This window comes from Dermacentor variabilis, chromosome 3 (genome assembly GCF_050947875.1).
Source record: "Dermacentor variabilis isolate Ectoservices chromosome 3, ASM5094787v1, whole genome shotgun sequence".
Taxonomy (NCBI): domain Eukaryota; kingdom Metazoa; phylum Arthropoda; class Arachnida; order Ixodida; family Ixodidae; genus Dermacentor; species Dermacentor variabilis.
This window is the reverse complement of record NC_134570.1, coordinates 217,984,909-218,012,092: the sequence shown is the minus strand read 5'-3', so window position 1 is coordinate 218,012,092 and position 27,184 is coordinate 217,984,909. Positions and strand designations below refer to the sequence as shown.

The 27,184-nt window shown below is 48.3% G+C and overlaps 1 protein-coding gene and 1 pseudogene across 1 annotated transcript in view; both read right to left on the bottom strand.

The window, feature by feature from the left end:
- The window catches only part of nes (lysophosphatidylcholine acyltransferase 3 protein nessy), a 236,698-nt gene that overhangs the window by 191,563 nt on the left and 17,951 nt on the right, over window positions 1–27,184 (bottom strand). The window lies entirely within an intron of this gene.
- Window positions 18,977–19,155, bottom strand: LOC142576924 (U2 spliceosomal RNA; annotated as a pseudogene).

The window sequence follows — 27,184 nt, the reverse complement described above, 5'->3', positions numbered from 1 at the left end:
ATGCTGTTGCGAGACTATTCATCCGTGAAGAATTTCATTTTAGTGCAGAAGTGACATGGCTGCCATGTGTACACATGTTAGTGTGTCATACACAGGCTCTCAATGTTATACCTTCACAGATTTTATTCCAAACTGTGGAATCTATGCAGATGCTTTCAATAATGTGTGCCTTTGCAAAAGCATGCATTTAGCCCATAATACAGAATGTTTTTCAGATTACTAGATTTTTGCATGTTTTAATTTTGCAGTTAGAAGCAGTAGTATTGAATACATGTACATGTACTAGAAATCCAGAATCATGACACTGGCTCCAAGAAAGACATACCAGTACCAGTGATCTGCGTTAACACATCAGTAACATAGTTAACTTTTTTTCTTTACAGTGCGAATTGCATACTGGGTGATTCAGCGAACACTTTCACGAATTTCTTTTATATTGCCTGAGGCAAATAGCACAATTATACTCATTCAGCTGGTCTACTCGAAGAGCTTTTTTAAGTGGATATGCCTGGCAGTCTCACCTGTTGGAATTTCTAAATTACAAAAGTGCCATAATGCAATTAGTTTAAAACTGAATTAATTTTTTGTTAATTAGTCAATTATGCATTTCAATTTCTTCTGCAAGTAATGCCCGTCTCTTCGAGTAGACTAGAATTGTGCTATCTGCCCCAGGAATTTTTTTTCTTAAAGTTTGCATGTGTTCGCTGAAACACCCTGTATTTTTTCAGGCAAGCAAAATAAGCCTTCATATGCGAGTTCTACACATAGACTAACGAACAGCTTGCCAAGACGAATATGGAGAGAGCATTAGTTTGGCTAAAGGAGTACTTGCAGAGTTCTAGGGCTATTGCTCAGCTTGGACAAGCCGGATTATAGACAACCTTTTGGCATGAACAAGCCCAAATAAAGATGTCTTCTAGATGGGTTTGTGCTACTTGGGATGTGCGAGAAAATTAAACCTTTAGTAGAAAGCTAGCGCTGTGTGTGTGTCTTTCTTATCCTTGGCCCCTGTCGTATTGCGCTGCTTCGTGTCTGTTATAAATACAAGCCAACTAGCCCAGCGACGTGCCCTAGGCAAACACTGTTGCATCACAGCTTAGTGCAACCACATGAACACAACATGGTAAAAAAATGTAGCGATAAATTTACATTGTTCTCCAAATAAATAGAATCGTATGTCAGTAAAAGAATGGCAAACATATCATGAGGCCAATGTTTTAACCAAGGTGCATAAGACCTAGCTTTATTATGCTGTCATTACCAGTGGAAATCCATTCAACGCAGTCAGCATGAAATGGCATGGCACCATCTGGTGAGCAAAACTCAAAACACTTTCGCAACTCTTTGTCACACCTCAGGCTTAACAGCATCAATACAAACAATTGATCTCAATAACAATGACAAGACAATGCAAATACTTTGGCCAAAGCTTGAGTTGATGTGAAACGATGGTTGATTTTACTATTTCTTTTTTTGCGGTCATGGCAGAGAGCAAGTAGCACGAGCAAATTCAGATTGAAGCGGGCAGACCAGAGCAGACTGGCTGCTGCCATGTTGTTGCACAATAAAGCTATCCCCAGCAGAAGTCACTGCGAGGACTTGCAGGCAACAAGCAATGTTTTCTGGCTGGCTAAAACCCGGCGACACAACAAACAACAGCAATGGATTGACCTCCGGAACAGCCAAACCTGTCGCTCTTCACGATCACTCGAAAATTGTGCACCTTTATAGAGCAGAATATTGCAGTGCCTGTCGGGGACAGCATCTTGTTCTGGGAACTTCGCAAAAGAGACCACTATGCATGTTCTTGTGGCATGTGCAGCTTGTGCAAAGACTGCGCATGCAAAGGCAATATCTTGCTTGTTCCCCTGTTCCCCCTTTGGACAAGACAGCTGCATTCGACAGGCACTGCAAAATTCTTGTCTATAGCCACCACAGACACACACAGCATCAACCTCGCTAACAGCAGCATGTACTGTTGCAATGCACTGCAGCCCAGTTGAAACTCCATTGCAAACTTCATTGCAACGGCTACTAATCAAGCGGCTGCACTCAACACTGAGGTGTCTGTTGCATATGGTGCACTATCATTTGAATATATATTTTAGTTTGCAGAAGTCACATATAACAATGTATTTAGAATATTTACAAGAGAGACAATGATGCATAAACAAGATTGCTGTTGAAACTGATTCCAAACCTCTGCACGTCAAAGTCGTCCTTTTATTACAAGCGCCACTCTTGGTTGCACCGTAACATTACCTTCCCCCCTGTAAAGGCGCCGCCATCTTTGCGCTATAAAGGAGCTGAACTCACGGCAAAGTAAGGCTTCAGTCTGGACAAACGCACAATGTCTGTGGGGACATGCAAGTCCTGTGGAGCAATCTCGCACTTCACATCACCAAGTGGACGCAATATCATGTAGGGCCCTGTGTAGCGCGGCACCAGCTTTTCAGACAAGCTGATGCAGCAACATGGCGTCCACAGGAGGACAACGGAATCGGGAGGAAATCAAACATCCCGATGTCGGCAGCCGAACCGGATCTTCTGCGCTTTTTCGCAAGCTTTTTCCCTTGTTCCATAGAATACTGGAATTCCTTACCTGGTTCTGTTCGTTCATGCGCACTCGAAGTTTTGTATCTGCCATCCAGGATGAATGGTCCTAGAACGTCTACCTTATCATTGTATCATACTTTTTTCTGTATGATTTTCTTCTGTTAATCCACTCCTGCTATAGCACTTTTTGCGCTGCAATATGTACAAATAAATAAATAAATCTGAGACTCAGTGAGCCGGGAGCCGGCAATCTGGCGTGCCGTGCAAGCCTAGGCGAAGACGTCTTGAGCGCATTCAGTGAGAGTGTTTGTTGAAGAAGGAAGCAGTTGGTAAAGCAAAGCAGTAAAGTAAAGCAAGGGGTGGTGGCTAAACAAAAGGTAAAAGGGCAAAAAGTCATCGGTCTCGTGATGGGACAAATTATAGGCAAAGGTCACAAACGATAACGTGCTATCCCATTACTGTGGTTGTCAGAAATGTACATAGGCAGCATTTCTCTCAATGCGCAATTGAACCGCTCCGTCAGTCTGTCTGTGGGTGGTAGGCAGCAGAAAGCTTGCGCTTGGCAGAAAAGGCGCAAAATAGGTCTTCAACTACTTGAGATAAGAAGGTGCGACCGCAATCAGTGCGGAGCTGCCGTAGTGCGCCGTGGTGGAGGATGACATCATGTAAAAGAAAATCTGCCCCCTCAGTTGCGCAACCTGTGCACCAAGCTCACGTGTTGCATTGGGTTTCTAAATAAATACCCTAGAGGGAAATGTGGCGCTAGTGTTTGTGGGGGCTGTCATGAGCGTTGCCTCAACCTACATGGGAATAATGGGAAGTGCACGCGTCAGATTGACTTCGATCTTTACATTAGCGGCATTTGCTTGGGGCGCAGTAAACAAAGCTATACTCAAATATTATGGCGTAAAATGTAATTTTATTTCTGCATTATCTTATATAATGTACAACACGTTACATAAACTTTGTATGACTGAGACTGAAGCACAGTTTACTATGGTTTATCACCAGGGCACACCAGCGTATGCATTCTTATGCAATTCTGTTTCCGATTTAACGCCAGAGAATAATTATTTTTACAACAGCAATGAAACCGCGCATGTACTTATATAAAAATACTCATCAAGTATTTATGGAAAGAAAAGTTTTGTATTGTGAGAAAGTGTTGCGCCCTTGAGAGGAATACTACAAAGGTCGTCTGCTACAACGCCTGCTTGCTGCGAACGCGAGACTTTTCTCGCAGACGATAGGCACTTGCGAACTCTTTCGCTCTTTCGAAACGCTGCATCGGCTGTGACGATTGCTGAACGTCTTCAAGTACTTTTAAGCACATCTGCTGCAGTGCTAGCTAGGGCGTTTGTGGCCTCCTACGAGTATGCTTCATTATATATTATATTGGCGTATTGCTTCCGAATCATTATGGTGTGGCTTTGCACTTAACCATTTTGTGACACTAGACTACAGCCAGGAAGCAGCAACCTTTCCTGCCACAAGTAAGTTTGTGTTCTCAAAGTCCTAAAACACACATGTCAGTGAGCACATAAACGAACAATGCATAATAAAGCCCGCAATAAAATTTGATTGTAAAGCCACTAGAAGTACAAATGTCTGTGTCTTGTAGCAGTAGTGCCTTCTTTTTAATATTCTGAAGTTTTATAAAGCACGTAACGCTACCATGCTAGCCTAACACACTTCACAAACTAAGGTCCAAATGGTCAAAACATGTTCTTTCAACGTTTACGATGCCGTCGCTTTCTCATCAGGGCTTCGACACCATACCATGACACAAACATCATCCCAGCCGCTAGCCCAGAGTGGTATCGCCCCTTCGAGCAACAGAACAAAGGAAGAGAGCTTTGCGTTGCACTGTCCCACTGCAGGTTATAGCATTTGAGCTTGAAGCGAAACCAAAACTGCCAAAAAATACTTGTAGACTAGTTTGCCAGTCAACAGAATGCCAATCCGTAGCCTGTACTTCCCATCATTCCTGTGATGGTTGAGCGATCGCAGCGCCAGATTTCCCTCTAGTTATAATAATATGAAACTCTATGCGTGTTGCGTACCGAGTAGCATAATCAGTCACTGCTACGATCCACTTGTCAGATTTCAACGTCAGAAACGGGCCAAGAAGATCGAGACCGATCTGGAAGAATAGTTCTGAGGGCAAATGGAAGGGGTGATGGCATCCAGCAGGCAGCACAGCAGTTTTTTATGGTGCTGGCAGAGCGCACAGACTGCAACATAGCAGCACACGGAGTGGTACAGGCCTGGTCAGTAGAAGCGGCACCGTACATGGTTGTAAGTGCAAGAAACGCCGAGGTGGCCTGCGGTAGGTGCATCATGCAACTGCTCAAGAACTGATGTCCAAAAATGGCGTGGTAGAACAAGTAAACATTTTGGTTCTTCAGGGCGTAAGCTGCGACAATCGAGAATGTCATCGCAGGGTACAAACATGAGCAGGGTGGGCTCGGAATGTCCAGAATTGGAAATGATCGAAGAGAACACGCAAGCAGTCATCATGGCGTTGTTCAGTGCAAATGTCACGCAGATCAGAAATGGCCAGGACACAAGTGTCAGTGTCATGCGCATCAGATTCAGCGCGGTCAACAGGATGACGGAACAGGCAGTCAGTGTCCTTGTGCAAGCGGTCTGACATGTATAAAACAACAAATTAATATTCTTGGAGCCATAGTGCCCATTGACCCAATCGTCCAATGGGGTCTTTAAGTGACAAGAGCCAGCACAAGGCATAGTAATTGGCAACCACGGAAATTGTGTGGCCGTACAAAAGTATGGGTGGAATACGGCCACTGCCAAAACTAACGCCAGGCACTACCGTTCAGTATTTGAAAAATTCCTCTTGGAAGGTAAATGGCGTTCGCATTGGCGGTGGTCAAATTCTGCCTATACTTTTGTATGGCTCTTCAGCCAGGGTATCAATAACTAATATGCCTGTAACAAAGTTCACTTCTCTCTCTCTCCTCTCAGTGTTTAACAGGAGGCCGTTGGTATATGCAATTAATTACGCACTGTGTTACGCTGCCATTGAACGAGTACAGCCCCAATTCCATAGCCACTGCTAGCTATGTGAAGTTCAGTGACGGCGATAGATCATAACAAACCAGCAATGGGGGAGCTGTTAGCATGCATACGATGGCGGAGAACACTTTGGTTTGAGCAAGGCCCTGAGTGAAAGCAACGTCCTTCTTAAGTAAGTCAGTGAGTGGGCAAGTGGTGTCGGTGAAATTCTTGATGAAACAAAAATATGAACATAGTTCAACAAAGCTCCTTACATCTGCAGTGGAAGACAGAACAGGAAAGTTCTGGACAGCACGCGAATCTTGTCCGGTTCAGGTTGAATACCAGTGGCACTGACGAGAGGGACAAAAATGGTAATTTGACAACATCTTGACAACATCCAAGTGGCACTTGGACGATTTCAATTACAGGCCGATGCTTCGGAAAGCAGCAAGAATGTCCAGCAGACGCATTAGATGACTCGCCAAAAGTTAGTGAAAAAGCTATCACATTATCTAGATAATGCAGACATGTGGACAATTTACAGCGGCGCAGTAAAGAATCCATCATCTTTTAAAGGTTGCCAGGGCATTACAAAGGCTGAACAGCATAACCTTGAATTGGTAGAGGCCGTCAGATCTCACAAAGCCAGTTTTCACACGTCATCTACCGAGATTTGGCAATAGCCTGATCAAAGATTTGTCTATGAAAAGTACTTGGCTCCGTACAAGCAGCCCAAAGCATTATCAATACATGGCAAGGGGTAGACATCCTTGTGTGTAATCTTGTTGAGGCGTCAGTAATAGACACAAAAGCACCAAGTGCTGTCTATTGTCTTGACAAGAACAGTAGGAGAAGCCCATAAACTGGAAGATAGCTCCATAATGCCTTTAATCAACTCTTATCAACCTCTTGTTGTATTACTTGTTGTCCAGCATGTGAAACACAGTACGGTCAGCAGCGTATTGGAATGGCACCTCCGGTGCACATAGAATGGGTGACCACCGATGTCTTGGCTAAAGTGCAGCCATCAAGGTCTAAAATATTGTGGTAAGTTTCCAAGAGACGGCGGATATCAACAGCTTGTGCAGGAAGGAGGTCAGGTGCAATCATCTTGCTAAGTTCATCTGTGACTAGAGTCGGTGAATCGTAGGTTCCTGCAGAGGGCGATCGAATTCCGGCATCAAGTGCTGATATCTCGCCATCGTTAACAGGCAAGATGCCACCCAAAGACATGCCTCTGGGAACAATTTTAGTCGAGCAGTTAAAATTAAGGCGAGGGAGCAAAGGCTGATTGCCTGTAACAGTGAGCACAGTATGGGGAACAGTCAAATTCCTTTAAGCATTATGTCAGTAGTGGGACATGACACCTAGACGTCATCAGGAACAGATGGAAACGACGTTAGACTGACGTACATAGTGGTTTGAGGCAACAGGCAGATGTCTTTGGGAAAGCATAACAGTGGTTGTGTGACTGGTGGACTATTAGCAGCCGTGGGGAAGTTCAAGCCGAATAACATTAGACGCGCAGTCAAAGAGGGCTGAATGGATTGATGAAAAGTCCAGCCAAGTATAACATCGTAAGGGCATTGTTCCAAAATGGCAAACAAAACAGTGGTTAGGTGCCCCATGATGCCAATGCTAGTGTACCTACCAAACACAGTAGGCGTTCCTCCACCAGCGATGAAGAGGGTGCGTAGTGCAGCAGGTGTGAGAACTTTGTTCAGTCGTTAGCGCAATTGGGCACTCATCACGGATATGTGTGCGCCAATGTCAACGAGTGTAGGGACATAGTGCCACTAACTACAACGTCCATAATGTTCTGTTTGGTCAGCAAAGTGATCAGAAGGTTTTGCAGTCGAATTGTCAATGCAGCGTCTCCTCCAGGAGATTCATCGCTTAGTTTTCTGAAGGGGGGTAATGTGGCTGCATCGGGGACGGTGGGCGACGAGCCTGCAGTGATAAGTATGATGGCCAGCAAGCTGGTGGCAAATGGGACTGACGATGTTGGAATGATGACGAGGGACTGTTCCAAGAGGTACAAGCGTCACTGTTTGGCTGTTGCGGTTCAAATGGAGGCTGGTAACGACATGGGCTCTGTTCAGGGCGATAATAACTGGTGAATGGCAGTCGCAGAGGAGACGGGACAGTACGGCTATTACAATGGCGAGCAACGTGACAGATACGCCGGCAGGCAAAACAGATGTAGGCAAGTTGTTTGGCTTTCTGGGGCAAGAAAGAAAAGGCTGCAGGGGACATGGCTTCAACTTCATGCCGCACTATTTACGTCAGGTTGTCTGATGATCATGGTGGCTGCATTCCTAGCCCATCGTCACAAAAGGATGTTGCAGCTGTACTCAGCAGACATGCAAACACTGTTGCAATGTGGCGGCTCTTGGCCTGCTCAAAGAATTGACACTCTTTTATGATGTCCTATAATGTCTCACAATTTTTGCAGATGAGCAGGTTGAAAGCACCATCAGCGATTCCCTTCAGTACATGCCCAACTCTGGCTCAGTCATACCACAGAGCCAGCACGTCCTGGATGTAAAAGACATACGATTCTGCGGAAGTTTAGACGAGGGGTCCTAGTTCTTTCTTAACAGTGCCCTTCTGCCCAGCAGGATGGCCGAACAAGTCGCTCAGCTTCTGCTTGCCCGTGTCCCAGTCATAAAGCTCTTCTGCGTGGTTATCATACCATACCTTCGCCGTGCCTTGTAGGTAGAACACCAGGTTAACCAACATACTCGTCAGATCCTATTTGTTGTGCGCACTTGCACGCCCACACGTGGCAATTCAGTCTTCCACACCGAGGTGGTCGGTGCCACAGAACATTTCTGGATCCCACAGCTGAGCCAGGACAGCCATCGGGATTGTAGGCATTCATGTGGGCCTCGCCATTTTGGGTCACGTTTCATCCATCACATCCACCCCAACGTGACGACTACTGCAGAGTTCCGTTGTTGTTTCTGGTAGGTACCCCGCACCTCTCACCAATGTTATACATTAGGGAAGTCACATATAAAGATGTATTTACAATATTTACAGAAAAGGCAATGATGCACAAACAAGATGGCTGTCTAGACCGATTCCACCTCGACACGTCAAATAGTCTTCTGACTTTGGTGCCACTCTTGGTTGCACCATAACAATATTTGAGGCTACATGACCGTTGTGTTACTTTGGCACTTCTTTTCTGGGGGATTGTCCAAGAACGGGCACTTAACAATATCACATAGACATCTTCAAAGTTGTCTGTTCCGACACATATTGTGACCCAAGTTGTCTACTAGGCCAGGTAGCAGTAGCAAGTTTTTTTTATTGGGGCACATACCTAGCAACCCAAGTTATTTGCTCAGCAAGACAACAGCCAGTGCATACATAGTAGTCCAAGCTGGCAGACAACTTAAGTCACTGTGTGAAATAGGTTAGATATGTAGCTGCACCAATGAGGCAACGCACTGGAAAATAAGAATGATCGACTTTGAGTGCCGTCTGCATATCCCCACAGTGACCATGACTACAGCCAGTCCCTCTGACGGAAAAATGGCAAGTTTCAACCTTGGAAGAAGAGTTCGGTTCACTCGTCCAGTAACGTCGCAAGTCGCTACCTCTTTTTGCCTCGCAACACTTTGGATACAAGTTCCTGCTGTATATATTTTATTTATTTATTTACCAGAGTGCCCACAGTACATTCAATAGGCATTACAGTGGATGGGGATGGGGGGGAGGGAGGATTACATAAAAGAAAAAAATAAAGATGCATAATACAGAACACATAGGATAAAACACCAGAAGATGCTGATGTCTATATTATTACATCATGAAGCAATTGTACGAACAAATCATTTGAAGCTTCTTTCACCTTGAGTATGTGATCGACTCTCACAAAGACTTAGTCGGGCATATTTAAATACGAGTAGTTTGTGTTATTGATACCTGTTCCTGAATTAAAAATATCATAGAACAGTTTTACTCTATGAATTAATTGTCAGTCTTGCAGCTGTGGGGACGCGCGACTCTCACGCATCCCCTGATATGTTGTTTTCCCGCATATCTCGAGTCTCCTGTAATCCGGCTTCGCCGCGTGGCTTGGTGCCTGCAGCAGTCGGTGTGGTTGAAGTGCATTGCGAGAGATGGTGCGAGTGTGGCTCTGCTAATACCACCTAACGGCAGTGTTACTTGGGTGCGGAAAGGAGAAGGCTCTTCTTATTTGGCTCGGGATCAGCATGCAGCGCGGACGTTCTGCGCGTGCGCCGATCCATGCTTCTGCGAGACTGTCTCGTGGAGCCTACCCCAAAATGGACAAACACGATTGTTCGAAGGCACCACCATTCGCATGACCGTACGCGCGAACGACTAAGCGTTTGGTGACCAGCATGGGGCGAACATATTCGCTCGTTATCCGGTCGCGATGAGTCAGACTTTCCCGATTTGTTGCGCGCCCATCGGCATGTTTTGTGGATAGCAACTCGGCTATGAGGGCATTAGTCTATGAAAGGTGCAATAAATGCCCTTGGAATTGTTTGAACTGCTGCGTTGTTGTTTCTTTGTCCCAAGAGCATGGGTGAGAAACCCACACAGCATGTCCCGCCCAATTTTCTTTTTGGCCTCTGATATGCTAAAATTTCATGAGTAATTTTTAAATAAAAAGCACACAGCCCTACTCTGTACACTTTCTCATTTGTCTATGTTCGCCCATGTCCGAGGATCCCAAACCGTGTTGGCATATTCAAGATCCTAAACCATGCTGGCATATTCAAGTATTGATCGGACACTGAAAAGATACAGCAAAGCCTTTGGTTTCATTGGACATTGTTTTGTTTCTTTTCATAAAGCCTAGAACATGAGATGCTTTGGCCCGTAATGTGATCAATGTGACACGCCCAAAATAAATCAGTGGTGAAATACACTCCCAAATATTTAAACTCGGACACAGTCAACAGTTGCATACCAACTTCCGATACCTTTCAATGCCTTCCGATACGTGTGTAACTGCAAGTCGCTCACGGACATCGCAGACCTCTTTGCATGGACTGAAGACCTTGTACAAGATGCCGAAAATGCAACATTAGAAACACCCCTTGAGGAGGAGGGCCATATGCCAGACTCAAAATTAGTAACATTATGGTAGAAACAGCAGGACCTTCAGAGAAGGTGGATGGGCAACAAATTCCACAACTATTTTAGAAAACAACTTGCAGAATTGGAAAAATAAATACAAGACTATTCGAAACCAACTAAGCAATATGCAATGGCAACAACTTTGTGATAGCATCAATGGCAACTTGGGAAAGAAGGACACATGGGCCCTCCTTAAGCCCATGCTTGATCCGGATCACTCGAAAAGCGCATCCCAGAAATGAATCCAGAAAATCCTGCGCATTTTTCCTGGCAAAGACACGGCTCTAATCAATCTTTTAGCAGCATGATATCCCAACAGGGACAAAAATAACAATGTGTGCATAAGGTATAACGGATAGGCAAATGCAGCTTTAGACGATGACTTCACAGAGGCAGAGGTTCGAGCTGCACTTTTCCAACTACGCACGACATCAGCTGCCAGGGAGGGCAAAATTACAAGCAAGATGCTCAGAAATTCGGACGATCAATCAATCATAAACCTCACCACATTATTCAGCAAACATTGGCAGGAAGGCACTCTCCCTCAAGAATGGAAGGATGCCAAGGTAATCTTCATTCCGAAACCTGGGAAAGAACTCAACCTGGAAAACTTGAGGCCATATTCACAGACCTCCTGTTTAGGGAAGGCAATGGAACATGTGGTCCTCGACAGACTAGTGGATTACGCAGAAATTGACCAGCTCTTCCTGGCGACAATGATAGGATTTTGGCCTAAATTATTAATGCAGGACATCCTCTGGCAAATTCAAAAAGACGTTCTCAGTCCAGCCCACATATATGCGACAAGAACCATACTCGGCCTTGACATTCACAAAGCCTTCGATAACGTTTCGCACAGGGTTAATAATAATTTAATAATATTTGGGGTTTTACGTGCCAAAACCACTTTCTGATTATGAGGCACGCCGTAGTGGAGGACTCCGGAAATTTTGACCACCTGGGGTTCTTTAACGTGCACCTAAATCTAAGCACACGGGTGTTTTCGCATTTCGCCCCCATCGAAATGCGGCCGCCGTGGCCGGGATTCGATCCCACGACCTCGTGCTCAGCAGCCCAACACCATAGCCACTGAGCAACCACGGCGGGTTCGCACAGGGTTGTGCTCGAAAACCTTTCTAGAATGAATGTTGGGAATAGAGCGTATAGGAATGTTCTACCTTCTTCAAGGGGCACAGTGTTACTCTAAATATGGGAGAGATTAAAATCAACACCATGGAAATAGGAACACGGGGCACGCCAAAAGGCGCCATGCTTTCTGCGTTTCTTTTCAATGTCACTATGAGAGATCTACCTGCCTGTCTTCACATGATCCACCACATCAAACATACAATATGCACCGACAATGGCATGGTCAGGACAGGGGCAGCACCAGAGGGGGCACGGTGGGGCAGCCACCCCCCGAATTCTTGCCTGCCCCCCTTTGCCTCCCCCCCCCCCCTAATAGCGCCGAAAAGCTGACCCAAGGTAGGCAGTATGAAACAAAATGTCAATCTTGATGTCTTATAATCTGGAGGCAGTGCTGCTTACAAATGACGGCCTTGTTTAAGCATAATTTATTATAGAAAATTTCTGATCACAAGCAATTACCTTCTCGCTTGTGATAGAATAGGCACTTGAAATATGAAATACAGCGCAAACTGCCACAATAAAATAAAAATGGTTCCAACAGTTCTAAATAGATTTTAAAATGGGCTACACTTCTTCATTGTGTAGCGAAGAGAGATCAGACGATCATCCTCAGACATCAGACCCTCAGACAATCATCCTGGAACTCCAGTCCCATACCCTACCATCTACCATGCCCCAAGACACCTCCCAGCCAACGCCTCCTCCTGCACCCACTGCGTGTCCCGGGGTGCCTCGTCATCGGGACCCTCCTATTTACACTGGAGAGGACGACACTGACGTGGACGAATGGCTCACGGCGTACGACAGGGTAGGTGACCATAACAAGTGGGACGAAGCAGCCAAACTGGGCCATGTTCTGTTCTACCTCGCTGGAGTGGCCAGCCTGTGGTATAACAACCATCAAGCAGAGTTCCAGACATGGTCGGAATTTAAGACTTCCCTCGCCGATGTATTTGGTCGCCCTGCTGTTCACAAGCTGTGTGCCGAGCAACGTTTGCGAGAACGAGCTCAACAGCCAGGCGAAACATTCACCAGCTATATCGAAGATATCCTTGACCTATGCAGGAAAGTCAATTCGACCATGGCGGAGTCTGATCGAATCCGAAACATCCTGAAGGGCATAGAAGACGCCTTTAACATGTTGCTGGCCAAAAGGCCACGCTCTGTGGCTGAAATTGTCACACTGTGTGAGAGCTATGAAGAACTCCGCAGGCAGCGGTCACTGACCCGTCGATCTCTACCGCGTGACGAACACCTCGCTGGTTTGGCTGCCATGTCCAACCAGGCAGCGTTGCTCGCAGAAATGAAGGCGTTCGTTCGCAAGGAAGTTGCCCGGCAACTCTCGTTGATGGATTTTGCACAGCCGCAGTAGGTACACGCGCCTACGCCAAGTTTTGCGCCTCCGCTTCGCCACGTCATAGCGCAAGAACTGCAAGAGGTTTTGTCTGGGCACCACCAGCATGTTCCTGCGGCTGCGCCTCACAGCTACGCCGAAGTCAAGGCCAGGCGCAAACAGATCCCGACAGTTGTGCCACTCAGCTACGCAGAAGTCGTTACCCAGCCTCAACAACTCCCTCAACGGGGGGGGACCTCTCACATACTCCTCACTATGCCCCGACAACAGCCTGCTATGCAATCACTTCACCAGCCGCCACGTCCAACGCGTCCTTCCACATGGATGGGACCTGCCACAACGATTCGGTGGCGTACAGCGGACAATCGACCAATATGTTTTGCGTGCGGCTATGCAGGCCACGTCGCACGCCACTGTAGTCGCGTGCATAATAATAATAATATTTGGGGTTTTACGTGCCAAAACCACTTTATGATTATGAGGCACGCCGTAGTGGAGGACTCCGCAAACTTTGACCACCTGGGGTTCTTTAACGTGCACCTAAATCTAAGCACACTGGTGTTTTCGCATTTCGCCCCCATCGAAATGCGGCCGCCGTGGCCGGGATTCGATCCCGCGACCTCGTGCTCAGCAGCCCAACACAATAGCCACTGAGCAACCACGGCGGGTGAGTCGCGTGCAGTCGCCTAGCGCTACACCATATGTGCCAAGTTCTATGGCGGGTTCTCCGCACCCTTATTACGACGACGAACCTCGGGCTACGTCACTACCATTCCGCTGGTCCACCAACATCCGCCGCTCAACTTCTCCACGCCGACGCTCCCGATCACCAATGCCTCGTCCCGAAGCTCGGGATGAGGAAAACTAATCGTCACAGTCCATGAGGCAAGGCCTGCGACTCCGTCTAAACGCGGAAGTCCTCAACGTAGCCCAACCAATGTGATAGACGTGTTAGTTGACGGTGTGCGCACATATGCCCTCGTGGATACCGGAGCCGCTGTATCAGTTATGGACGCAAAGCTTTGTCGCTTCCTTCGAAAGGTTACGCCGCCCATTGCTGGACTCGCCCTCCGAACAGCAGGCGCACAGCATATTCAGCCGATTGCGGCGTGCACTGTTCGTGTTCTCATCGAGGACGTTGTATACGCCGTCGAATTTATTGTGATTTCCTCATGCTCCCACGAAGTTATCCTGGTGTGGAACTTTCTTGCCTGCCACGATGCCGTCATTCATTGCACACGGGCCAAACTAGAACTGTCGCCGATCTCAGATATGACGCTTGCCGATAATGCTTCTTTTGCGAACAAACTACTCATCAGGCACGACACAAACGTTCCTCCCAACTCGTCAGTGATTGTATCAATGCATTGCAGCAGCCTCTCTGACGCCATCGCACTACTTTCTCCGTCGGGCCACTTTTATACTCGAAAAGGTCTGCTGCTGCCTTTTGCGACTGTGAACATCAAACAGGGCTCCACAGCTATTTTTGTCTGTAACCCCTTCTCATACCCTGTGATGCTGCTTCAAGGCGAATGTATTGGCCACGTAGAAGCGATAGAAGCCGTACAAATTACGGATGTTCCCGAAGACACGTCCTGCGCCAGTTACAACACGCTCGGTTCTCTCTCTACGTCGGACCCTTTGCCCACAGGTGTGTTCGATTCATCTATTGCCGATGACCTCACCCCACCTCAGCGTTCGCAGCTTCTGCACATCTTAGAAGAATTTCATTCTTCTTTTGATGTCGGGCAACCTTCCCTGGGCCGGACGTCTGCTGTCACTCACCATATTGACACCGGCTCCCAACCGCCATTGCGGCAATGACCATATCGCGTCTCTGCCACAGAACGTCGTGTGATTAATGAGCAAGTGGACGATATGCTTCGCCGCGAAGTTATCCGACCCTCGAACAGTCCATGGGCATCCCCTGTCGTCCTCGTTACGAAAAAAGACGGCTCGGTACGGTTCTGTGTAGACTATCGGCGCCTGAACAAGATCACTCGCAAAGATGTATACCCGCTGCCGCGAATCGATGACGCCATCGATAGCCTACACGGAGCAGAAGTCTTTTCATCTCTAGATTTACGCTCCGGCTATTGGCAAGTACCCATGGCTGACGTCGATAGGCCGAAGACAGCCTTTGTCACACCCGACGGCTTACACGAATTTAACGTCATGCCGTTTGGACTTTCTAATGCGCCAGCAACCTTTGAACACATGATGGACACAGTTCTCCGCGGTTTGAAGTGGCACACGTGCTTATGTTATCTCGACGACATTGTTGTTTTTGCCTCTGACTTCACCACGCACCTTCAACGCCTACGGCGTGTTTTGACGTGCTTAGCAAACGCTGGCCTCCAATTGAACCTAAAGAAGTGCCGAGTTGCAGCGTGGCAGCTCACGATACTAGGTTACGTCGTCTCGAAGGATGGAATCCTCCCCGATCCAGACAAACTTCGTGCCGTAGCTGAATTTCCTAAACCGACGTCCGTCAAAGAACTGCGCAGTTTTGTAAGTTTGTGTTCCTACTTCAGGCGCTTCATTCGCAATTTCGCCACCGTCATAACGCCCCTGACGAAGCTCCTTGGCAGTAACGGACCTCTCCATTCGTGCTTGTCCGAGTGCGACGAGGCGTTCACTAAGCTCCGTCGTTTGCTGACGTCTCCTCCCATTTTGCGCCACTACGACCCAACGGCACCTATTGAGGTGCACACAGATGCCATCGGTGTTGGCCTTGACGCTGTCCTAGCATAGCGCAAAGAATGGTTTCCTGAATATGTTGTGGCATATGCAAGCCGTATGCTTACTAAAGCCGAGACCAATTACACCGTCACGGAAAAAGAATATCTGGCGATCATCTGGGCGCTTACCAAGTTCCGGCCCTATTTGTATGGTCTACAATTTGATGTCACGGACCACCATGCACTATGCTGGCTGTCGTCATTGAAGGATCCCTCAGGCCGTCTCGCCCACTGAGCGCTTCGCTTACAGGATTACGATATCCGCGTGCTGTACCGCAACGGACACCAGCATGCTGATGCCGACGCCCTCTCACGTTCTCCCTTGCCAGACGACAATGCCTGCTGCGCAATATCCCAGCTTGACGTTTCTTCCATCAACATTGGGACCATCGCTTCTGAGCAGTGCAAGGACCCCTGGATTGCCTCCATCATAGACTGCCTTGCTGATCCGTCATCACAGCCAACCACTCGTGCATTGCGCCGTCAAGCTCGCCATTTCGCCATTCGCGACGACCTGCTTCACCGACGCAATTACACCTCTGACGGCCGCCAGTGGTTATTGGTTGTACCTCGAAGCCTGCGTTCTGAAATCTGCGCATTGTTCCACTCTGATCCACAGTATGCTCACTCGGGACTTTTCAAAACCTACCAGCGCCTCTGACGACGCTACTACTGGCGAGGAATGTACAACTACATTCAAAAGTTCGTTCGCTCATGCCCCGGCTGCCAGCACCGAAAATCTTCACCCCACCACTCGCCAGCTTGTCTGCAGCCTCTACCCTGCCCTATCCGGCCGTTCGGGCGCGTTGGCGTCGATTTGTATGGGCCACTTCCCCTGACGTCGGCTGGTAACCGCTGGGCCATTGTGGCAGTAGGTCACCTTACACGATACGCTGAAACCGCCGCTCTCCCAGCAGCTACAGCATGCGATGTTGCATCATTCCTGCTTCGCTGATTCATCTTGCGGCATGGTCCACCTCAAGAACTGCTCAGCGATCGCGGACGCGTCTTTCTGTCGGAAGTAGTTGAAGCGATTCTCAAAGAGTGCCCCGTTGTTCATCGTACGACTATGGCGTACCACCCTCAAACGAACGGCCTCACAGAACGCTTCAACTGTACGCTCGGCGACATGCTTTCAATGTACGTTGCCTCCGACCACACGAACTGGGACGCCGTTCTGCCATTCGTCACCTACGCGTATAATACCGCTATGCAGAGCACCACTGGATTTTCACCCTATTTCTTGCTGTATGGTCGACACCCTTCGCACACCATCGACTCCATTCTTCGGTACCGGCCGGATGCATCCGAGTGCGTGCCTATTTCTGCCACGGTCAGACACGCAGAAGAGTGCCGCGACCTCGCACGGGCCTTCCGCTGATCAAGAGCGCCAGAGGAGCACTCGCGGTGATGCCACTGCCACGATCACCTTCGATCCGGGAGCGCTCGTGTGGCTCTCAGTTCCTTTAACTGCCCCTGGCCTCTCATCAAAACTGGTCCCTAAGTATGAAGGCCCTTATCGTGTTCTCGAACGTGCATCTCCTGTGAACTATGTCATAGAACCAGTTGAGCCATCTTCAGACATGTGCCGCCGTGGACGAGACATTGTCCATGTCGACCGTTTAAAACGTTACTACGACCCGCTCATCGTGACGACCTGTTCGGTCGCCGGACGGCTCCCTTCTCGTTCCCGGGGGGTGATTGTAGCGAAGAGGGACGCTAGTGGGTTCAGCGCTACTGGCTCTAAACACTAGTGGGTCAAGCACTCCTGCTCAGCAACGGCTCTCGTGCTTGGAAGCTGTGACTGCCCTGCCAGTCGACGTTGCGCTGCTCCGAGCTCTGCCAAATAAACACCTTTAGAATTGTTTGGTCTGCTTGCATGAACCGGCAAGTTCGTGCCTAGGATGTAATAGCCGCTTTTTCAGGTGCCTTCTGCTCACAGGCCTCTTTGGCAGAGAATAAGCTTCGCCCTGCTGAGGTCGCATAATCGCGAGTGCTGTGTAACTGAAGGCAGCATACATATACCACGCAGGATACATGTGTCGTCTTTATGCAGCACATAAGCGGCAAAACGCAGGCACAGCAAACAGCATCGGCTAGAAACCATAGATGTTCACATATTGAGCCAGTTTCAATACCTTTCCATGCGAACTCTGCTCGGCTACTGGGCAGAGTTGAACCTTGGCCATGCGCGGATCCCAGTCACGTCGCTGAAGTGCAGTGTAACCGAACCCAGAACACAGAGCACACAAAGCAAGGAATGTTGCCACTAATCAATATGTTCACAAATTACGTGAGGCAGTTAAGCGGCAACAGCCCACAGCTTTAAGTGCGTAGCAGACTTTCGCTTGGACATCAGGTTCGATTTGTTCAGCCCTCTGACCAAAAAAATGAAGCCTCATTGCTGCAAGTATTCGTCAGGTTATTCAGAAAAGAATCTTCTTTGATCGCTGCAGTGCCTTTGCATGTGTGCATTTCACATGCTTGCTACAGTAGCTCTGTAGCGACATGCATCGTCAGTACAGCCTTGGCCGTGCGCCTCATCTCGTCCAAGACCCCGCTTCATCCCAAAAGCCGCTGCCAGTCTGCAATTACTAGAAAAGATGCGCCGTCACTCATTCGCCAAGGAGAGGTGTCGCAATCGTGACGAAGGGTTTGTCAAGTAAACCTACCCAGGTACTGCGGCGGTCCAGAAACAACCTGCCCCAAAAAGGCCAAGTCAAAACGATATCATTTCATTTTCGTAGCAGAAGCCCTGCTGTGTAAATATCATAAATTTTTGTTTATATCTTACTGCGTTACTGGAATAGCTTATTCACAGTGATGTTTAGAAGGCCTTCAGGCCGGTCAAGCTGCGGTAATAAAGATTTTAGCAATCGAGCAATTGTAATCCACACTGCAACCTTGTTGTGCTCTCAGACTAGCTCTCAGACTAGCTCTCAGATTAGTGCATTAAACATACATAAATAAATGTTTGCTTTCTACAGCGAATCTGTATATTGCTAGTTTCCAGCGGATCGATGTCTGTAGGCTAAAAACATGAGCCGATTCCGAAAATAGTGCAATAACGGGCTGACCCGTGGTGGACGTGAAGCAGGTTTCAAGCACTCTGCCAACGTGCAAAAATAAGTTTAATATCTTGGGAACAAACACAACCAGTATCAGATATTAAGCTGATAAGAACAGATACTACACTTTGACCCGCCTCGGCATTGCCTACGTTCGCACTGCCCTCTCTTTGTCGGCGTTCCAAGTGCTTGCATATCTCCTTTCCTTTCCTTCCGCTCTCCTGTGGTGGCAGTCCTGTAGAAACGTCACGCATCTAGTTTCCTCTGGCTCCTTGGGGCAACGGTCCCGTTCTCCCATGTGAATGTATATAAAATATAACCAAATGTATATATCATTATCATCATCAGTCTGGCTATGGCCACTGCAGGGCAAAGGCCTCTCCCATACTTCTCCAACTACCCCTGTCATTGCTAATTGTGGAAATGTTGTCCCTGCAAACTTCTTAATCTCATCTGCCCACCTAACTTTCTGCCGCCCCCTGCCACGCTTCCCGTCCCTTGGAATTCAACCCGTAACCCTTAATGACCATTGGTTATCTTCCCTCCTCATTACATGTCCTGCCCATGCCCCATTTCTTTTTCTTGATTTCAACTAAGATGTCATTAACTCACGTTTGTTCCCTCACCCAATCTGCTCTTTTCTTATCCCTTAACATTACATCCATCATTCTTCTTTCCATAGCTCGTTGCGTCGTCCTCAATTTAAGTAGTACCCTTTTTGCAAGCCTCCAGGTTTCTGCCCCATAGGCGAGTACTGGTAAGACACAGCTGTTATACACTTTTCTCTTGAGGGATAATGGCAACCTGCTGTTCATCATCTGAGAATGCCTGCCAAATGCACCCCAACCCATTCTTATTCTTCCGATTATTTCAGTCTCATGATCCGGATCCGCCGTCACTACCTGCCCTGAGTAGATGTATTCCCTTATCACTTCCAGTGCCTCCCTACCTATCGTAAACTGCTGTTCTCTTCCAAGCCTGTTAAACATAACTTTAGTTTTCTGCAGATTAATTTTTAGACCCACCCTTCCGCTTTGCCTGTCCAGGTCAGTGAGCATGCATTGCAATTGGTCCTCGAGTTACTAAGCAAGGTAATATCAGCAAATCGCAAGTTACTAAGTTATTCTCCATTAACTCTTATCCCCAATTCTTCCCAATCCAGGTCTCTGAATACCTCCTGTAAACACGCTGTGAATAGCATTGGAGAAATCGTATCTCCCTGCCTGACGCCCTTCTTTATTGGGATTTTGTTGCTTTCTTTATGGAGGACTATGGTGGCTGTGAAGCCGCCATAGATATCTTTCAGTATTTTTACATACTGCTCGTCTACACCCCGATACCGTAATGCCTGCACCACTGCTGAGATTTCAACTGAATCAAACGCTTTCTCATAATATATGAAAGCTTTATATAAGAGTTGGTTATATTCCGCACATTTCTCTATCACCTGAGTAACAGTGTGAATATGGTCTATTGTTGAGTAGCCCTTACGAAATCTTGCCTGGTCATTTGGTTGACAGAAGTCTAAGGTGTTCCCGATTCTATTGGCGATTACCTTAGCAAATACTTTGTAGGCAACAGACAGTAAGCAGATCGGTCTATAATTTTTCAAGTCTTTTGTGTCTCCTTTCTAATGGATTAAGATTATGTCGGCGTTCTTCCAAGATACCGGTACGCTCGAGATCATGAGGCATTTGCGTATACAGGGTGGCCAGTTTTTCTAGAACAATCTGCTCACCATCCTTCAGCAAATCTGCAGTTACCCGATCCTCCCCAGCTGCCTTCCCCCTTTGCATAGCTCCCAAAGCTTTCTTTACTTCTTTCAGCATTATTTGTGGAATGTCAAATTCCTCTAGACTATTCCCTCTTGTAGCGATGGCGTAGAGGTAGAGCATCTGCCTCGCATGCAGGAGGACCGTGGTTCGAATGCCGGTGCTGCGCAATTTTCCACCAGATTAAAAAAAATTTTTAAATCTGTGTGTTGATAAAATTGCATACACAGCCCTGGAGTGCGGCCTGATATCGGTGACCAGAACCGGTAACGTACTCTCACCAGAGCAGGATTGGCCACCCTGGTGCAGTACTTGCCACAACCTCCCATATGAATACAACAATGAAACCCCGGCGGTCAGACCCGAGACGCAGCAGAGGGTGCTAAGAATCTCTGGGTCCAGACAGGCCGCCATTGGAATCTGAACCTGGCAATGTTTAACGCTAGAAAGTTAGCTAGTGAGGCGAGTCTAGAAGTGCTGTTGGAGGAATTAACGGGCAGTAAATGGGATATAATAGGGCTCAGCGAGATTAGGAGGACAAAAGAAGCATATACAGTGCTAAAAAGCGGGCACATTCTATGCTACCGGGACTTAGCGGAGAGACTAGAGGTAGGAGTCGGATTCCTGATTAATAAGGATATAGCTGGTAACATACAGGAATTTATAGCATTAACGAGAAGGTTGCAGGTCTTGTTGTGAAACTTAATAAGAGGTACAAATTGAAGGTCGTACAGGTCTACGCCCCTACATCCAGTCATGATGACCAGGAAGTCGAAAGCTTCTACGAAGACGTGGAATCGGCGATGGGTAAAGTCAAAACACACTATACTGATGGGCGACTTCAACGCCACGGTAGGCAAGAAGCAGGCTGGAGACAAGTCAGTGGGGGAATATGGCATAGGGTCTAGGAATAGCAGGGGAGAGTTAATTAGTAGAGTTTGCAGAATGGAATAATATGCGCATAATGAATACCTTCTTCCGGAAGCGGGATAGCCGAAAGTGGACGTGGAGGAGCCCAAATGGCGAGACTAGAAATTAAATCAACTTCATACTCTGCGCTAACCATGGCATCCTACAAGATGTGGACGTGCTCGGCAAGGTGCGCTGCAGGGACCACAGGATGGTAAGAACTCGAATTAGCCTAGACCTGAGAAGGGAACGGAAGAAACTGGTACATAAGAAGCCGATCAATGAGTTAGAGGTAAGAGGGAAAATAGAGGAATTCCAGATCAAGCTACAGAACAGGTATTCGGCTTTAACTCAGGAAGAGGACCTTAGTGTTGAAGCAATGCATGACAATCTTGTGGGCATCATTAAGGAGTGTGCAATGGAAGTCGGTGGTAACTCCGTTAGGCATGATACCAGTAAACTATCGCAGGAGACGAAAGATCTGATCAAGAAACGCCAATGTATGAAAGCCTCCAACCCTACAGCTAGAATAGAACTGGCAGAACTTTCCAAGTTAATCAACAAGCTTAAGACAGCTGACATAAGGAAGTATAATATGGACAGAAGTGAACATGCTCTCAGGAATGGAGGAAGCCTAAAAGCAGTGAAGAAACTAGGAATAGGCAAGAATCAGATGTATGCTTTAAGAGACAAAGCCGGCAATATCATTACTAATGTGGATGAGATAGTTGAAATGGCTGAGGAGTTCTATAGAGATTTATACAGTACCAGCGGCACCCACGACAATAAATGTATTGTCATGAAGCAGACGCGCCCTTGAGTATGTGCCATCTGAAGAGGAAGAGGAAGGGCCGTACCGTGATCGCGAGCGAGCCCGTGCTATGGACGGCCCTTGCAATGCCTTGATTTACCTAGCGTTCCACAACGTTGTGAATGACAATAAACCTCGTCGCATTTGGTGGAGGTTGCTAAGGTCCTTCGCCTCGTCCTGAAGCTCCGCACTCGAACCCTGCCAACGAGATCACCTTGCACTATGCCTGATCCCGCCACCTCGTTGCCTGCACCACCGGCTGCCACTGTCATCTGCGCCGGCGTCCCTCGCCAACGTGACCCACCCGTTTTCAGTGGGACCGCCAAACACAATGTGGAAGACTGGCTGTCATCGTACAAACGTGTAAGTGCCCATAACAAATGGGACGACCAGTCTAAGCTGACCCACGTGCCGTTCTACCTAGCTGATGCAGTCAAACTTTGGTTCTTCAACCATGAATCAGACTTTACAAGCTGGTCCGCGTTTAAGACTTTGCTTAAGACTTTGCTTAAGACTTTGAGCCAAGTGTTTGATCGCCCAGCTGTGCATAAGCTACGCGCTGAACAGCATCTACGCCAGCGCGCACAGCAGCCTGGAGAGACATTCCCCAGCTACATCGAGGATGTTCTCGATTTGTGCAAGCGGGTAAATCCCAGCATGTCAGAGGATGACAAGATCAAACACATCCTCAAGGGAATTGAGGACAGCGCATTTCAGATGTTGCTGACCTAAAGCCCAACTAGCGTATCCGCCCTCATTAACCTCTGCCAGAGCTTTGACGAGCTGCACCACCAACGTTCCATCGCCCGCCAGAACATTCAGAACGCCGATTCCGTCTCGAGCATCGGGGTTTCTACCGAAATAACCAACTCGACCCTCTCACAGCATATTCGTGAAGAGGTGGCCAGGCAGCTCTCGCTGCTGCGTCACAGTGACGCACCTACGGCCGCTTTGCCTCTAACGCTGCAGCAAGTCATTCGAACTCGGATATCTGAAGCACTTTCTGCAGCTGCTACAAGCCCCCCCCCCCCACCCAATCCTATGAGTGTGGCACTGGCCCATACCAACTTTGCCACTAACCCTACGCCGCTGCCACTCAGTTATGTAGCCGTGGTTGCACAGCTAACCGCGCAGACAGCTTCCTTTTCATCGCCCATGCATCCGGCTTCATCTCCAGTTGCCCGACCGTCACCACAGTTTTTTCATCCCACCGAGACGTGGCGCACTCAAGACAACCAGCCTATCTGCTTCGTCTGCGGCATTGCTGGCCATGTGGCGCGCTTCTGTCGCCGCCACACCCCAACTGCGCGTACCAGCTTTGACACGCCCAGCTATGCACCACAATACGCTGCCACGCCTCCATTTTCACCGCGACGTCTCGACACTGATCACCAGTCGGAAACTCGGCGTTCGATTTCGCCCCTGCGTCGTCGTGTTCCCACTGAAAAGGGAAACTGACTGGTGCAGTTCCTAAAGCAAGAACTGCAAATACATCGACGTTCTCAAGACATCAATCTTCGCCACAAAATGTTATTACTGTTATTGTAGAGCGAGTACCCGCAGTGGCACTAGTCGATACCGGAGCAACCGTTTCTGTCATTCACGAGAGCCTTTACCGCAAGCTACAAAAAGTGACTACAGCTCGCTCTGGCCTGGTGCTCGCTCACTGCCAGCACGCAGCGAATTCACCTTCCAGCTCTATGCACGGCCTGTGTCGTCATCAACGACATTCTGTACATAATCTAGTGTTTCGTGCTACCATCGTGCTCTCACAACCTCATTCTTGGTTGGAATTTCCTGTCACGTCATCATGCTGTCATTGACTGTTTGCGTGCAGAAGTGTCGCTTTTACCAGTATGTGAATCACTGCCGACCAGCTCTTCTCACTTTGCCGACAAACTCACTGTTGATGCCGACGCAACCATACCTACCGAGTCGTCGGTGGCTGTTGTCTTGCGTCAGATGCGGCATCAGACGACCACTGTAGTGTTTACGCCGTCCGATGTGTTTGCTCAACGCAAGGGCATTGTTTTTCCATTTGCCGTGCTTACTGTAACATCTGGGTCACCTGTGATGCTGGTCACCAACTACTACCAGTACCCGATCAGCCTACTTCGTGAAGAGACCGTAGGATACTTCCAAGCGGTCGACTACGTCAACGACCTTGATGTTCCTACCGACTCCCTTTGTCACATTGACGCCATCGCTTCGGTCTCCGGCTCATCACCTTCAGTGGGTTTTGACAACTCCATCGACCCTGCTCTTTCTCCATCTCATCACCGCCAACTTCTCGCTCTCCTTCACAACTTTGTTTCTTCTTTCAACTGTCATCAGAGGTCACTGGGCCGTGCCACCGTTGTTTCTCACACCATCGACACCGGTTCCCACTCCCCCTTGCAACAGCGCCCGTATCGTGTCTCCGCCGAAGAGCGCCGAATCATCATGGAGCAAGTGCACGACATGCTCAAACGTAAAGTCATCCGTACCTCTCAAAGTCCTTGGTCTTCACCTGTCGTATTGGTGAGGAAAAAAAGATGGCTCCATTCACTTTTGTGTCGACTACAGACGCCTAAACAAGATATAGAGCAAAGACGTTTATCTTCTGCCTCGAATCGATGACGCTCTCGACTGTTTACAAGGCGCAGAATACTTCAGTTCCTTGTATCTGCGCTCCGGGTACTGGCAAGTTCTAATGGCCGAGCCTGACCATCTGAAAACTGCATTCGTTACACCCGATGGCCTGTAAGAGTTTAACGTCATGCCCTTCGAGTTGTGCAATGCACCAGCTACTTTTGAGCATATGATCAACACCATCCTTCATGGCCACAAATGGAAGACCTGTTTATGTTACCTACACAACATCGTCGTCTTCTCAACCTATTTTCCGACACACCTCGCTCGCCTGCATGACATTCTGACCATGACATTCTGTCTCGCATCTGCCGGCCTACAGCTTAACCTCAAGAAGTGCCGTTTTGCTGCAAGAAAGCTAACCATATTGGGTCACATTATCTCAAAAGACAGCGTCCTCCCGGACCCAGACAAGCTCCGCGCCGTTGCAGACTTCCCAACGCCCATGTCTATCAAAACCCTCAGAATTTTTATTGGCTTATGTTCCTATTTTCGTTGCTTCGTACACAATTTCGCATCCATCATGGCGCCTTTGGCAAGTTTACTTTCCGCCAGTAACGGCATAGCAGCATGGTCACCTAAATGTGATGCAGCGTTTCAGCAGTTGCGCCAGTTGTTGACCTCACCACCGATACTTCGCCACTACGACCCTGATGCTCCCACAGAAGTCCATACTGATGCCAGCGGAGTTGGCCTTGGCGTGGTCTTAGCGCAACGAAAAGATGGCTATGATGAATACGTCGTCGCTTATGTGAGCCGTACTCTAAGAAAGCAGAATTAAATTACTCCGCCACAGAAAAAGAGTGTCTAGCAATCATCTTGGCACTAAGCAAGTTTCGCCCATACCTTTACGGCCATTCTTTCACCGTTGTTACTGACCACCATACCCTTTGTTGGCTTTCTTCCTTGAAAGACCTGTTTGGACGCTTGGGACACTGGGCGCTTTGCTTGCAAGAGTACGACATCCGCATCATGTACCGCTCCGGTCGCAAGCACTCCGACGCTGATGCACTCTCTCGCTCCCCACTGTCGCCCGATTTGGCATCTTTGTCAGCTTCCTCGTCCACCCTGTCACCGTTCACCATCACTGACATGCTCACAGAGCAGCGCAAGGACCCAACCCTTGCAATGTTACTTGACTATTTTGGTGCTCCGTCTGATGCCCCTTCGACATGAGCACTGCGTCACCAAGCAGCCCACTTTTCCATGCGGGACAACATTCTATGTCGCCACAACTACATGCGCGACGGATGCAAGTGGCTCCTCGCTATACCTCGTCATATGCGCTCCGACGTCTGCGCGTCTTTTCACGCTGATTCCCTAAGCGCTCATGCCGGCCTCCTCAAAACTTACACAAGGTTGCGTCAGCGCTATTATTGGAGAGGCATGTACAACTTTGTGCAAAAGCACATTCAGTCTTGACTACATGCCAACAAAGCAAGACACCTACCCAGCGTTTCACAGGACTGTTGCAGCCGCTACCATGCCCGTCTCGTCCGTTCGACCGCGTCGGCATTGACCTCTATGGCCCGTTTCCATGCAGCGGGCGTGGAAATCGGTGGATTATTGTCAGCGTAGATCACCTTACTCGCTACGCTGAGACTGCAGCTCTGCCAGCAGCGACCGCCCGTGACGTTGGTTTCTTCATCCTTCACAATTTTGTTCTTCACCACGGTGCTCCCCGAGAATTACTGAGTGATAGGGGCCGTGTCTTCCTGTCGGAGGGCATTCAAGCCCTCCTCACTGAGTGCAGAATAATTCATCGCAAATCGACCGCGTACCATCCCCAAACCAACGGTCTGACCAAGCGCTTCAATTGCACACTTGGCGACACATTGCGGATGTATATTTCATTTGACCCCTACAACTGGGACACCATACTCCCCTTTGTTACGTTCGCGTACAACACCGAGATGCAAGCGACCACCGGCTTTTCCCCCTTTGTCCTTGTGCATGGCCGTGAGCCTTCATGCCCTTTGGACACCATACTGCCGTACCAACCTGACGCTACCAGAGTTTACTCTGCTTTCCGAAGTCGCCAAATATGCTGA